Source organism: Bos indicus x Bos taurus, chromosome 13 (genome assembly GCF_003369695.1).
Source record: "Bos indicus x Bos taurus breed Angus x Brahman F1 hybrid chromosome 13, Bos_hybrid_MaternalHap_v2.0, whole genome shotgun sequence".
NCBI classification, from domain to species: domain Eukaryota; kingdom Metazoa; phylum Chordata; class Mammalia; order Artiodactyla; family Bovidae; genus Bos; species Bos indicus x Bos taurus.
In genome coordinates, this window is record NC_040088.1 from 19,823,732 (window position 1) to 19,838,587 (window position 14,856).

Here is a 14,856-nt window from a genome sequence, read left to right on the forward strand (position 1 = left end):
CGGAGGGGGAAGGTCTGCAGCCGGCTATCTCTGTTCAGTCCTTTGTTCCGTGCGCGGGCCTGGCGGTCTTAGGTTAGGGCTGGCTTTTCGCGTGGTAGGTATCCCACAGTCTGGTTTGCTAGCCCAAATTATTTCGCTCAGATAGCGCTCAGGGTATTCAGGCCAGATTCTTACTCTCAGCGATGCAGCCCGCGCCGCGCCTCCCTGCCCAGCCCCGGTTTGCTAATGGCGGATGCAGGCGTCTGCGCTGCTTCTCTGCTGGGGGAGTTATCGTAGGGCTCGCAATCTGCGAGTTTTAAATTGTTTATTTATTTTTTCTCCCTGTTATGTTGCCCTCTGTGCTTCCAAAGCTCGGCACAGATTCGGCAGTGAGAAGGTTTCCTGATGTTTGGAAACTTCTCTCTTTTTAAGATTCCCTTCCCGGGACGGAACTCCGTCCCTCCCTCTTTTGTCTCTTTTTTTTGTTGTTTTTAATATTTTTTCCTACCTCCTTTCGAAGAGTTGGGTTGCTTTTCTGGGTGCCTGATGTCCTCTGCCGGCATTCAGAAGCTGTTTTGTGGAATTTACTCGACGTTTAAATGCTCTTTTGATGAATTTGTGGGGGAGAAAGTGTTCTCCCCGTCCTACTCCTCCGCCATCTTGGCTCCTCCCCTCCTGTAATTTGTTTTAAATAAAAAGGACTTGAAGCAAATATAGTAAAAAATATGGATGACTCTGGGTGGAGGTTACATGAAATTCTCCATGTTGAAAAATATTCTCACAATACTGAAAAAAAAAAAAAGGAAGAGATAAATTGTACTGTGGTCTGGTCTCTCTCTGTATCTGGTAGATCACAGCCCTTTGAGACGCTGATTAGATTCAGAGCTCTTAGGTCTTAGACTTTCTAAAGAGTGGGGCAATTATTTATAGCCAAGCCGAGATGTTGATTTTGTTTCTCTCTGAATGGGCTGTTTCTCTTTAAAAAGAATAAAGCATGGCTCATCCAACTTACAAGACCAGGGTTGTGACTTAGTGTTGCCTATCCCTAAGAGGACTCCAACTTGCCCAGGTCGGGAGAGAAGAGAAGGAAGGAAAAGTTAGCACCATCAGCATCAATGAGAATCAGTCATTGTCAGATATGGATTTATGCTTGACTTCCAGCTTTTCTCTCTACAACCTTGGGTGAAAAATAGGGAGCAAGTTATGGGGAGAGTTGTGGACTTGTACCTTCTAATCTGAAAACAAGGGCTTCATTCCCCTTGTTTATTTTATGCTATTTCTTTCATTTTTGGCTATGCCACATGACTTGTGGGATTTTTAGTTTCCCGACCAGGGATTGAACCCAAGCCCTCGGGAGTGACAGTACAGATTCCTAACCACTGAATCACCAGGGAATTCCCCCATTCACCTTGTTTAGAATGTCATGGCCATTCATCATCTCCTTCTCCAAATCCTATACTTCCCTTCGGAAGCCTGTTTAAGTCTTGCCTCCTCCAGGCCCGTTGCACTGGCCTGTTTCTGGGTTCTTGCCTTCAGCCAAGCAAGATGGCGCCCTCTACTTGGGGACTGCCTGGATTGTCCTCTCTTAAGATTTCTATGGAAAGCCAGTCCCACCCTCTGTTGCTCTGAATCCCTCTAGCTGATCCAGGCCTCAGGGTCCACAATCAATGGTGTCTCCAGTTAACGTTTTCCTTCAAACAACCTCTGTCAACTAGTCTGAATTCCATGTGAAAACAGAGAGGGATAATTCACAAAACAGAATTTAAGCCACAGTCTTCCTCAAAATATCTTCCCTTAACTAGTCAGATTCCATAGCATGTCTTATGGGCTGTAAGGATCAAATGCAAATGCTGTTGGTCATGGTTAAGTTGGTAGTAATTAGTACTACTGGATTAGTTTTCTACTTTCCTATCTAAGGGCAGACCTCTGAAGAAAGGAAAGGAGAAGCAAAGAAAGAAGGGTTTGAGAGAGTTTTGGGGCACTGTGTTAGGAGGGTAGATTCTGCTGAGGGTGAGTGTGAGACCCTAAAAGAGAAAAAGAAACTTATGAAAAGCACCTGGAGAGCCTTGGTCACAAATTTGGCTCACTTCTCAAGATTGCCTCTTGTGAATGAGTTTGAAGAAAGGTACTTTAGGGACTGAACCCCACCTTCTGAGGTATCCTTTAATCAGCCTCATCTAGACATGTGGGCAAAACATTAGAAAGACAAGGCTAATTGAGCATGAGGAATTCACTAACTTCTTAAGTTGTTTGCTCTTGTTCTCTGTCTTTGGTTAACTGAGTTACCAAAGCTAGGGTAGCTTTGATTAGCAATTCAGCAGATTCTGAACCTCTGGGACTGTTGCCTGGACAACTGTAAATGTCTTTTAATTAACATCCTGTCTTCATTCTTGTCCTGTTTCATCCATTTCCAAAATAGTAGAGAGATTTTTTTTTTTTTTGAGGGGTAGGGAGAGGGGGAATTAAAATCACATATCATCCCCTGCTTAAAGACTTTAATAGTTTCCCATTGCTCTTTAAATAAAATCACAAATTCTTGTAAGGCCCTGTTGTTACTCTCTCTGCCTTCATCTGATAGACTCTCCCACTCAATTACTAGATTTTAGACATATTGTACTCCTTCTACCTTGGCCCTATGTTCATTCCCTGGTCTTGAACTTGATTTTTTTAGTTCTTCACCTGGCTGGATCATTGGCAATCTTTGGATCTCTGTACAAATATTGTTTGTACAAATGGTGGTCCTCCTTTGACCACTCTATCTAAAAAGCATCCTTCCTTGGTATTTATCTGTCTCATCATCCTATTTCTTTCATAGCACTTACCCACAATGTAACAATTAATAGTTGTTAATAATAAATATTTATTTTGTATGGGCTTTCCTTTTCTTATAGAATTTAAACTTCCTGAGGGCAGGGACCTTGCTATCATATTCGTTTTGTTGCTCCCACTACCCAGCAGTACTTGACACAAAGCAAGGCACTCAATAAATATTTGGTAAATGAATGAAGAAAAAATAAAACCAGCAACAGAAAGTCCTCAGATTTGTTGGTTCCTTTGGGCCAACAAGACTAGAGAGATGTGAGATTTCATATCATATCAGATTTCAGTCAGATAGTGGTTTCATATTTTTTTCCTCGGCCTTTGTTCTGTCATACTGGGGCTTAGACAACTCTTAAATTGCATTAGCATCCCTTAGAAACCTGGATTCAACCCCTGGGTTGGGAAGATCCCCTGGAGAAGGGAATGGCTACCCACTCCAGTATTCTTGCCTGCAGAATTCCATAGACAAAGGAGCCTGGCGGGCTACAGTCCATGGGGTCACAAAGAGTCGGACATGACTGAGAGACTAACACTAACACACTATGGCTTTTCTTAATATCTTTGATCTTGCATTTGATCAAGAAAGGGAAAAGAGGGATTTCCTGGCTGTCCAGTGGTAAAGAATCCACCTGCCAAAGCAGGGGACACTGGTTCGATCCCTGGTCTGGGATGATCCCATGTGCCGCGGAACAACTAAACCTGTGTGCCACAACAAAAGAAGCCATCACAATAAGAAGCTGTGCACCACAACCCGAGGAGGCCCGTGCACAGCAACCAAGACCCAGCACTGCCAAAAGTAAAATAACTAAACAAAAAATTTAAAAAGAAATAATCTAATTTGTGGACAAAAATGACTAAGTGAAAAGTGAAGTCGCTCAGTCGTGTCTGACTCTGCAACCCCATGGACTGGAGCCCACCAGGCTCCTCAGTCCATGGAATTTTCCAGGCAAGAGTACTAAGGGGACCTGAAATGAGGATTTAAGAACCACAGTGCTTTCGCACTGAAAGAGATCTTAGGAATCATCTTGTCCAGGAAACTTAAACCTGGCTGTGCATTAGGGTTGTTAGGAGAACATTTTGCTCCTTTGCTAACAGTACTTTGTTAAGATATTATTTCTATACAGTAAAATGCACCAATTTTAAGTATCAAGGTTGATGAATTCTAACTTTATACACTTGTGTAACCACCACTCAGATCAAGGCATAGAACATTTCTTCCATTCCTGAAAGTTCCATTGTGTCTCTTTCCAGGCAATATCCATTTTCACCCATCAGGGGTAATGTCTATTCTGACTCCTACCACCATAGATTGATTTTTCTGGGTTTTGTACTCACATAAACGGAATCCCAGGGTGTCCCAGGTGGCTCAGCGGTAAAGAATACACCTGCCAAGCAGGAGATGCAGGTTTGATCCCTGGGTTGGGAAGATCATCTGGAATAGGAAATGGCAACCCACACCGATATTCTTGCCTAGAGTATTCCACGGACTGAAGAGCCTGGTGGGCTACAGTCCACAGGGTCACAGAAGAGTAGGACATGACTGAACGACTGAGCACACAAATGGAATCATACTGAATGATGATTCAGCTTTTGTATCTGACTTCTTTTGCTCAATATAATGTTTTTGAGGCTTCGTTCATTTTTTTGTATGTTTAAGTAGTTTGTTCTTTTTTTCAATAGCTGATTAGTATTCCACTGTAAATATACCACATTTGTTCATCCATTTGCTCGTGGAACTTTTACAAAATGTAAATGCCAAAGCCTGTCCTCGGCCCACTGAATCTAAACTTCCAGGGATGGAGTTTGGGAGACATACTTTCAATAAGTTTCCAGGCAATTGTGATGTACAGCCATGTGTGAAAACACTGATTCTGTCTATTCACTCTGGTTCTACAGATAAGGAAACTGACAGCAGGAAAGAGATTTCCCAGACACTTGAATCAGTTGAGTCAAGCTTAGAACATTTTCCACTGTGCTACTCTTTTCCTTGGAAGATAAGTCAAGTTGCTAATTACTGACAAGGGCAGAGACATGAGTCATAAGACCTTCCATTTATCAAGCACCTGTTATACATTAGGCTCTGCTCTAGGTACATGAGTCCAGCTCTTTGTGACCCTATGGACTATAGCCGGCCAGGCTCCTCTGTGCATGGGATTCTCCAGGCAAGAATACTGGAGTGGGTTGCCATTTCCTTCTCCAGAGGAATCTTCCTGAACCAAGGACAGAACTTGAGTCTCTTATCTCTCCTGCATTGGCAGGCAGGTGCTTTACCATTAGCGCCACCTGGAAAACTCCTATAGACACATTATGTACATTTAATCCTCTTAACAATTTGTGTATCACAGCTGAGGACACTGAAACCCAGAGCAGCCCAAGGGACAGAGGTAGCATGTGATAGAGAGAGGAGTTGATCCCAAGCCTTCCTAACTCCAGAGTCATACAAGAAGGTTGGTACTTTAGCCTGAAGTGAAAAGAAGGAAAATTACAAACTCCTTGGTTTGGTGGTCTTCCATTCTGGCCCAGTCCAGCTTGCTACAGTAGAAATAAAAACAAAACAGTGTTCACCCCATTTCTCAAACTGGTTTTAGAATTCCTTTAGTTCTGTACACTCAGTTCTCTATCAGTTAAAGTGGTTGACTGTCCAATTGACTAAAAATGCGGCCACTAAAGGGAGGGTGATGTATTTGCTTAATCACTAGCTCTTCCTCCTCTACTGTCCCTGGGGGTGGGGACTGCAAATGCTGCCAGCAGGTCTGTCAGAGATGTTCTCCACAAATGGAAAGCTAGTTTCCCAAAGTGGGGAGGGCCTTGATTCTTTCATCAGGGAGTAAATTGACCCTAGCAATCAGAGACAAGAATGAGTCAGAAATACATTTGCTAGTTGAGATGCTGAACCTTGAGTCCTGAGAGACTCCAGGACTCCAGAAACTGGAGTTTTTCAACAACACATTGTGTTTTTCAATAATGAGGGAATCTGGAAAGTCTAAGGGATGACTGGCTGAGGAAAGTGGAGACCTGGCTTTTGTAGCTGCTATGGTTGGGGGAAGTAGGATGCGAATAGAGGGGAGGAAGAGAAAAAAGCTTGTAGGTACTTACAAAGACTCTCCCTGACCAAACTTTAGTTAGGTTTCTCTGAGCCCTCTTCTTAACTAGGCCTTGGCTTTGGCCCTCCATTCTTTGACCTGCATAGCTCAGATTTTGCAAGAATCCTGTCAATTTAGTGAGAACTCCCCCACCCTTGATATATGATCATTCGATATCTAATCAAGTTTCTCATCCCCACCTTTGATGTATAAGCCTACCTTTAGCAAGAATCCTGTTAGGTTAAGTTAGCAAGAATCCCCTTATCCTTGATGTCTCCTCTTAGTAATTTTCCATCCTCTAATCCTCTCAATGTCCTCACTGGCTAAAAATTCCCAACTGTCCTTGTTTGTATTCTGAGTTGAGCCTGATCTTCCTCTCCTATTGCAACATCCCTATGGCAACAGTCTTGAGTAAAGTCTTCTTTACCATTTTAACCAGTATTAGAATAAACAATACCAAAATGATTTGATCTCTTGGGCTATATCTATACACATAGACTTATTTGATTATTGTGACTGAATTGACTAGTTTAATTCTTATGCCTTATGGATGACAAACTGAACAATATTCTAATAATATTCTAGTATTAGAATAATAATATTATAATATTATTCTATATTATTATATTATATTATAATAATATATAATAAAATATAATATAATAATATATAATAAAATATAATAATATTATTAGAATATTATTCAGTTTGTCAATGAAGATCATGGCATCTGGTCCCATCACTTCATGGGAAATAGATGAGGAAACAGTGGAAACAGTGTCAGACTTTATTTTGGGGGGCTCCAAAATCATTGCAGATGGTGATTGCAGCCATGAAATTAAAAGATGCTTACTCCTTGGAAGGAAAGTTATGACCAACCTAGACAGCATATTCAAAAGCAGAGACATTACTTTGCCAACAAAGGTCCGTCTAGTCAAGACTATGGTTTTTCCAGTGGTCATGTATGGATGTGAGAGTTGGACTGTGAAGAAAGCTGAGCGCTGAAGAATTGATGTTTTTGAAGTGTGGTGTTAGAGAAGACTCTTGAGAGTCCCTTGGACTGCAAGGAGATCCAACCAGTCCATTCTAAAGGAGATCAGTCCTGGGTGTTCTTTGGAAGGAATGATGCTAAAGCTGAAACTCCAGTACTCTGGCCACCTCATGAGAAGAGTTGACTCATTGGAAAAGACTCTGATGCTGGGAGGGATTGGGGGCAGGAGGAGAAGGGGACGACAGAGGATGAGATGGCTGGATGGCATCACCAACTCGATGGACTGAGTTTGAGTGAACTCCGGGAGTTGGTGATGGACAGGGAGGCCTGGCGTGCTGTGACTCATGGGGTTGCAAAGAGTCAGACATGACTGAGCGACTGAACTGAACTGAACTGATATTATATTATTATTATAGAATATTCTAATATTCTAATAATATTCTGGTCTGGGTTTTACATGGACAGCCTGCTTCAGGACTCTTCTTCTGAGACCAGGAACCATGTGGCAGGCCCAGGCTCTGCCCAAGAGGCTCTGCATTAGAATTCTAAGAAGGCTTCATGCTGTGCTCCTCCTCATGAAGCAAAAGGACACAAAGCATCCTGGCAGCTGCATGTCAATGTGAAGTCTGTCTGCTGTTCTACTGAAACAGGATTCAAGAGTCCCAATCCCCAGATATGCATTCCCACAGTGTATAAGGAATGCAATGCTGATAGGAGCTGCTAAAATGATTAATCTCCTGACATCATTCCCTTTGGCTTGATTTAGTTCTTATCACTCAACAAAGATCACTGTGGGGACATTACTGGTTACGGTTTTATTGTCCAGAAACTACTTCTCTCTCTTTTCTCTGGCCCAGTAATCATACTGTCTTCTAATGTTCTGAATTCGTGTCACTTGGGTATTCTTTACTTGTTGAGTGTAGCCTGAAGCTGGATGGATGGTCTTCTACAGCTCTCAACAACTTTTCAGCAGAAGGAAGGGAAGAGGCTTTGATGTCAGAGAAATTTTCTGCAGAAAAGGATCAAGGCAGACCAAAGGGAATATAGCCGAGCAAATCTTAAGACCATGTGTGAATTAGAGAAACTTTGTGTTTAGACAAAGTAGAAAAGGTTTTGAGACAAACAACTGTGAAATTGTGTTTTAGAATGGGTCAAGATCTCTCACTCTCACAAAAGCCCCTAAAATAGCCAAAGAAAATCCAAAGTGACTCCAATGTTTCATCTCTTAAGCCTCCTAGAGCCTCTCCAATGAAACTGGCAGAAAATCCAGTGTTGCTGAAACAGAACAAATGCATCCACAATTGAAAATATTAATCCAAGCTTTCCTCTGAAGGGCATTAAAATGTGCTGAAACAGGCATTCCACCCTGAAAAACCAAACACTTGGAAAGGAAAAGGAAGATTTCCAACAAATGGAAGTTTGGTTGTCTGGTTTTGCTCTAATAAACATGAAATGAACCAATTCTTCACATGAAGACTGATCTGAAATCCCAAATTCTACTCTCTGAAAGCCATTAGAAATCTGATACTACTGGTGACTTCCTGAAGACATTAAAGAAGCGCTGAAATGTGATTCTGACATCAGGGCTGAGATTTTAAAGTATGTCTTTCTAGGGAATTTTTTTCTTTTGCTGCTAGAAAGTGGAAAAAGCAGGGTATAGAGTAATAAGAAGCTACTAGCCCACAAAAGGTAGACTGCTTTCTTTGTGCTAAACTACTCTGATCCACAAAAGTGAAACAAATAAATCTGTTTAGCTTTCCTGAAAATGAAGAAATGAAGGATGACCCACAAAGTTCTTTAAACTTTCAAAAGTAACAGCAGCTTTACCACACCCTCCTCCAAAGCATATTTAAATTGATAATGCTTCCCCTCAGAAAGTGGAGGCCAAAGGAATCTGGTTCTCACCTTGTAACAGAGCAGGCTGGGGGCTAGCTCAACCCTCATTTCAAGGACAAGAACAAGAAAACAAACAACCCTACTGCAAACATTATTTTAAACTTCACTCCATCTCACAGGCAGGAATAGTCTCACTGATCCGCAATGCAAAGAAAAAAACGTTTCAGCATCAGAAAAGCAGCAGTAAATGGAACAGCAGAACAGGTGTTTGTGTTTTTTTTTACAAAAGTAGAAAAAGTAAAGGGCAGTGCTTATTTTACAGAGGGGCTCTCTAGCCATTTGAAACTTAAACACAGAGAAGGAGATAGGATCTCTGTAGGCAGCAGAAGAAAAGAAAAATTTTTTTTCCTACTTACAGTGTCTTTTATCTCTAAGGGAAGCCAGAGCTGAGCGTCTTCCCTGTCCTTATGCAGCAGAGGCAAGATGTGTTGCTGTGAGATTTTTAAAAGACCCCAGGAACTCCCAGTAGCTGGCTTCCTCATTGCATCTCTGCCATCAGCCAAGTGAAGACTGCCTTCATACCCATTCTGATGGCCGCAAGCCTTGTGGTCTGGTCTCCCTATTTTTCTCCCCAGTCTTTGGAATTAGAATTGGTGTTGACACTGAGGTTGTAAAGGGTTGGAAAAGAAGTGGCTGCACTGAGGTTACCCATGGGCAGGATTTAATGAGATTTTAATTCAGAATCGATCCCAGGACAGAGAATGAAACTAATGAATTGCCATAACGAGTTAACCTGGAAAAACACATCCTGCCAAAGAAAGGTTTAATTTAGCTTCTTTCAGAAATTCTGGGTGTTGGGGGCCAGAGTGAGGTACTCCACCCATGGCAAAGGTCATGAGGAAGGAGGCTCGACATACGCAAAGGCGGGATCGAGCCTCAGGAGTCCCCCTGGAAATCCTCGAGCGTCTACCCCCATAACCAGAGCCTGCCTACTTTACTACTTTGTGCTCTTACCTATACCTCTGACTTTACGGGGGGCTGTCCCCCACCACCTCTTTCAGAGAAGGAGTTAACCTAGAGCTCCAGTCAATAAAAACTCTTGGGTGTGACAAGAGTGTTTTAACCTACAAACTCCTCTGAAGTTTCTCTAGCCTGCCTGACAGGCTCGTCGGGCCACATGTGATTGCTCACAGCCTCCCAACCGTGAGAGGCACGAGATGCTTTAAACCCTCTAAAAACAGGTTCTTTAGAGAAGTTAGAAAACTATAAGTATAGTGGGCTAATTAGAAATTGTGTTGGTGAAGGGTTTTTCATTTGTTGAGCCAACGTTTGTTGCTAAGTCTCCATATCCCCTGCCCTTACACACATTAATGAATATATAGAAGGAATAAGTATTAACCTTTGATATTAATCACGTTAGACCTTAGGCTAAGTAAATTCTTTCCTTAACTAAAACCCACTACACCCTCACCCTGTAGGAATGTAACTTTATTTGGGTGGCATCTGTTTTGAGACTAATCAGCCCTGGAGAAATAAGTGTCCTGACTGACTGACCGCTGTCACAAGGAGAGGGTTGTAAATTGTCAGCAGGCCCCCCTGGCCAGAAGATGATGTAACACCCCTAAGACCTCTGTATACATTTGTGTGAAGCACCTGACTTTAATAAAAGTCAGGACTGCTGTCCCCACATGACTTTTGTATAACATCTCAGTGTATAAAAACAGACTCTGGAAAATAAAGAATTGGGATCAGTTTCTCGAAATACTGGTCTCCCCATGTCGCTCTCTCTCTCACTCTGGTTGAGTCTCCATCTGGAGCGCGGAACCCACCATGCTTACTAATTATGCCTGGGCTTCTAAGATCCGACCGGGGAGGCCTCAGCGTCTCCTCTCCTTCGGGAGAACGGAAGGACGCCTGCGGCCTACGTAAGTGGTGCAAGCTTCTTGTCTTGAAGTTTTATTGGTCTCCCGCGTAAACCAAGCTACTCAGCCTCTTTTCTCCACTGAATTTTCCTACTGAGCTATCCTCATCCTATTACTCTTTATATCTTTGATAAAATATTTAAATAAATAGGTCGCCGACGCCGTCCCCGCTTCGAATACCCTGGATCAGCCGGGGCAGGACCCCGGCATCTGGGTGGGCTAAGCAGCATTCACTGGAGAAGTTAAACTCTAGGTAGGCAGATTGCTGAGGCCTAGCCTGCCTTATTAGTAAAATCTCTTTGGGAACTTTCAATATTGGTCTCATAATTTTAAACATTTCTACATAAATTTTCAACAGTTGAAGGGTTGCCCTTCTGCTGACATGATAAGTGATTAGTCTGTGGTTCACCTCTTCTTGCTCACTTGAGCTTATTTGAACAAACTGGAATTTACAGGGTCACAACTTATGACCCCTGGGTGATGTGAAGTTTTGAGGTTCTGCAGAGAAGAGCAGCTTAACATAAGGACATGCAGCAAGTATTATCTGTTTTGCTGGGGATGGTGGTGAAAGAATGTGACAGGTAGTGATGATCTCTAGTCCTTCATTGATTTATCCTCATTTGTAGGGACCAACTTCTTTTTGGTGGTTTATGGAGACAGGGACAATTGGAAAGAGAAGTAAATACAAAGTCAGAAGATGTGGATTCTGTTCAGGTTTTGTTACTTTCTGTTTGCGATCTCGGGTAAGTCATATAAACTGTCTGAACCCACTGTCTCATTTGCCTCCCACCCTGGGCCAATCAAATGAAACCATGTAGACACCTTGGGACCTGTGGAGCCCTCCACAGATGTGCCGCTTTTCTAAATTTTCATTCCTTGTATGACCCACCAAGTAAGCTGTTCAGATAAATCAAGAGTTCAAATATGGAACCGGGAGGAGACAACATCTTGAGTCTGATTGATACTAGATGATGGGAATCAACGGCTGTGGAAGATAGAGCCAAGGGAAAAAAATAAGAAGAAGGAGTTAAAAAGGAGAAAAGACATAAAATTCCTAGGGAAAGGCTTGGCTCTGGTGCTGATTGGGCCTTATGACTCTAAAGTAAAAGTGAAAGTTGCTCAATCATGTCCAACTCTTTGTGACCCCATGGACTATACAGCCCATGAAATTCTCCAAGCCAGAATACTGGAGTGGGTAGCTGTTCCCTTCTCCAGGGGATCTTCCGAACCCAGATCTCTCACATTGCAGGCAGATTCTTTACCAGCTGAGCCACAAGGGAAGCCCTATGACTCTAAAATATAATCCTATTTGAATATGGAACAATGGAATATAAGTGAGCAATCAAAAATTATTTCCTTAAAAGAAATTAACCAACAGGACAAATACAAGTTGTCCAGCAGGAAAAACCACGAAACTTTGGGGGTAAATCAGGAGGTAAGACAGAATGTAGGATGTAGGAAAGAATGGCAGGATGTAGGAAAGGGTGGTGGTGAGAGTCAAAAGTGCTCTGAAGTCTAGGGACTTGTTTTCTGCCACTGACTTGCAGTAGGCCCTTGAACAGATTACTATCTGGTTGGTTTCCTAATCTATACAGACTGTTCTCAAATCCTAAATGGGAGAATGAGACTCAGTGATCTATTAAAAAAATTCCACCTGGGGACTTACTGTGTGGGCCAGTGGTTAAGAATCCGCCTTCCAGTGCAGGGACTACAGGTTAGATCCCTGGTCGGGGAACTAAGATCCCACAGCAGGGCTATGAAGCCTGCGTGCCTCAACTGGAGAGCCTGCATGCTCTACAGCCTATGCTCCACAACAACAGCAACCTTGGCACTGCAACAAGAAGCCCGTGTGCCACAGATAGAGAAGCCCCAGTATGCTACAGCTAGAGAAAGCCCATGGGCTGCAACAAAGACCTCAGTTCAGTTCAGTTCAGTCGCTCAGTTGTGTCCGACTCTTTGCGACCCCATGAATTGCAGCACGCCAGGCCTCCCTGTCCATCACCAATTCCCGGAGTTCACTCAAACTCACGTCCATCGAGTCGGTGATGCCATCCAGCCATCTCATCCTCTGTTGTACCCTTCTCCTCCTGCCCCCAATCCCTCCCAGCATCGGAGTCTTTTCCAATGAGTCAACTCTTCGCATGAGGTGGCCGAAGTACTGGAGTTTCAGCTTTAGCATCATTCCTTTCAAAGAACACCCAGGACTGATCTCCTTTAGAATGGACTGGTTGGTCTGCTGCTGCTAAGTTACTTCAGTCGTGTCCGACTCTGTGCGACCCCATAGACGGCAGCCACCAGGCTCCCCGGTCCCTAGGATTCTCCAGGCAAGAACACTGGAGTGGGTTGCCATTTCCTTCTCCAATGCAGGAAAGTGAAAAGTGAAAGTGAAGTCACTCAGTTGTGTCCGACTTCTAGCGACCCCATGGACTGCAGCCTACCAGGCTCCTCCATCCATGGGATTTTCCAGGCAAAGTACTGGAGTGGGGTGCCATTGCCTTCTCTGACTAGTTGGTCTAGTGTAGCCAAAAAAAAAAAAAAATTGTTACTTTTATGTGACTTTGGACAAGTCACATAAACTGTTAAATTCACCCATGAGCATGTTCAGTTGTTAAGTTGTAGCTGACTCTTTGTGACCCCATGGACTGTAAGTGGCCAGACTCCTCTGTCCATGGGATTTCCCAGGCAAGAATACTGGAGTGGGTTGCCATGCCCTCCTCCAGGGAATCTTCCCAACGCAGGGATCAAACCCGGATTCTTTACTACTGAGCCACATGGGAAACCCATATTCAACCATGTGTTAACCCCCTATTTGTTTCAGAGTTTTAAACAAAGAAATAGAATGTTATAATATGGCTCCCCATTCATTTCTCCTTCTTCTCCCAGAGGTAAACACAATCCAGCCTGAGTTGGTGAGTACCACTCCCATGAATATTTTTATACTTCTAGATACACGATTTTGTAAAAAAGACAACAAAAAAAACCCCACAGAAATGTTTTGAGGGTTTTAAACATTTATATAAATGGTTTCTACTATATGTATCCTACATCTTAATTTTCAGCAATATAATACTATTGAGAAGTAGTATAGCCTGATGGTCAAACACTAAGATTCCAGGGCAGATAGCCTAGGCTCATATCCTATTTCTACCATGGCTATCTGTGTGATCTTGGGTAGGTTGCTTAACCTCTGTGAACCTCAGTTTCCCATATGTAAAATAGGGATAGTAACTGTACAAACCTCATAAGGCTTCTGTGAGAATTAAATAATTTAAAATATCTAAAGCTCTTACTATATACACAGTGCATATAGTAAGCACTATGTGTTCACTATTATTACTTGAGATTTATCTATGCAGATAATTAAATCATTAGAAGTATAGATAATTACTATGTGTGTAATGCACTGTGTATATAGTAAGTGAAAAACTTATTAGTACACATACTAATAAATATTTAAGACCATTTGGAAATACTATGATTCTTGATTCTGACTACAAGCTATAAACATTCTTTTCAAGAGGAAACATTCTATTTTCTCTCTGTATGATTCCAACTCTTCAAAAGCAGTGGGGTATGTTGAAAGATGGGCACAATAAAGGACAGAAATGGTATGGACCTAACAGAAGCAGAAGATATTAAGAAGAGGTGGCAAGAATACACAGAAGAACTATACAAAAGAGATCTTCATGATCCAGATAATCACGATGGTGTGATCACTCACCTAGAGCCAGACATCCTGGAATGTGAAGTCAAGTGGGCATTAAGAAGCATCACTATGAACAAAGCTAGTGGAGGTGATGGAATTACAGTTGAGCTATTTCAAATCCTAAAAGATGATGCTATGAAAGTGCTGCACTCAATATGCCAGCAAATTTGGAAAACTCAGCAGTGGCCACAGGACTGGAAAAGGTCAGTTTTCATTCCAATCTCAAACAAAGACAATGCCAAAGAATGCTCAAACTACCGCACAATTGCACTCATCTCACACGCTAGTAAAGTAATGCTCAAAATTCTCCAAGCCAGGCTTCAATCAATACATGAACTGTGAACTTCCAGATGTTCAAGTTGGTTTTAGAAAAGGCAGAGGAACCAGAGATCAAATTGCCAAAATCTACTGGATCATTGAAAAAGCAAGAGAGTTTCAGAAAAACATCTACTTCAGCTTTATTGACTATGCCAAAGCCTTTGACTGCATGGATCACAATAAACTGAAAAATTCTTAAAG

General features: G+C 42.4%; 1 protein-coding gene across 3 annotated transcripts in view; it reads right to left on the bottom strand.

Moving 5' to 3' along the window:
* Positions 1 to 14,856, bottom strand: part of ASIP (agouti signaling protein) — an 88,289-nt gene that overhangs the window by 27,658 nt on the left and 45,775 nt on the right. The window contains exon 1 of one of the 3 annotated variants that reach the window (XM_027558764.1): positions 488 to 645. The exons of the other annotated variants lie outside the window; for them this stretch is intronic. The gene's annotated coding sequence lies outside the window, so the exon portion shown is untranslated. Of the gene's footprint in view, positions 1 to 487; positions 646 to 14,856 lie in introns of those variants that run through there. 3 annotated transcript variants of the gene reach the window in all.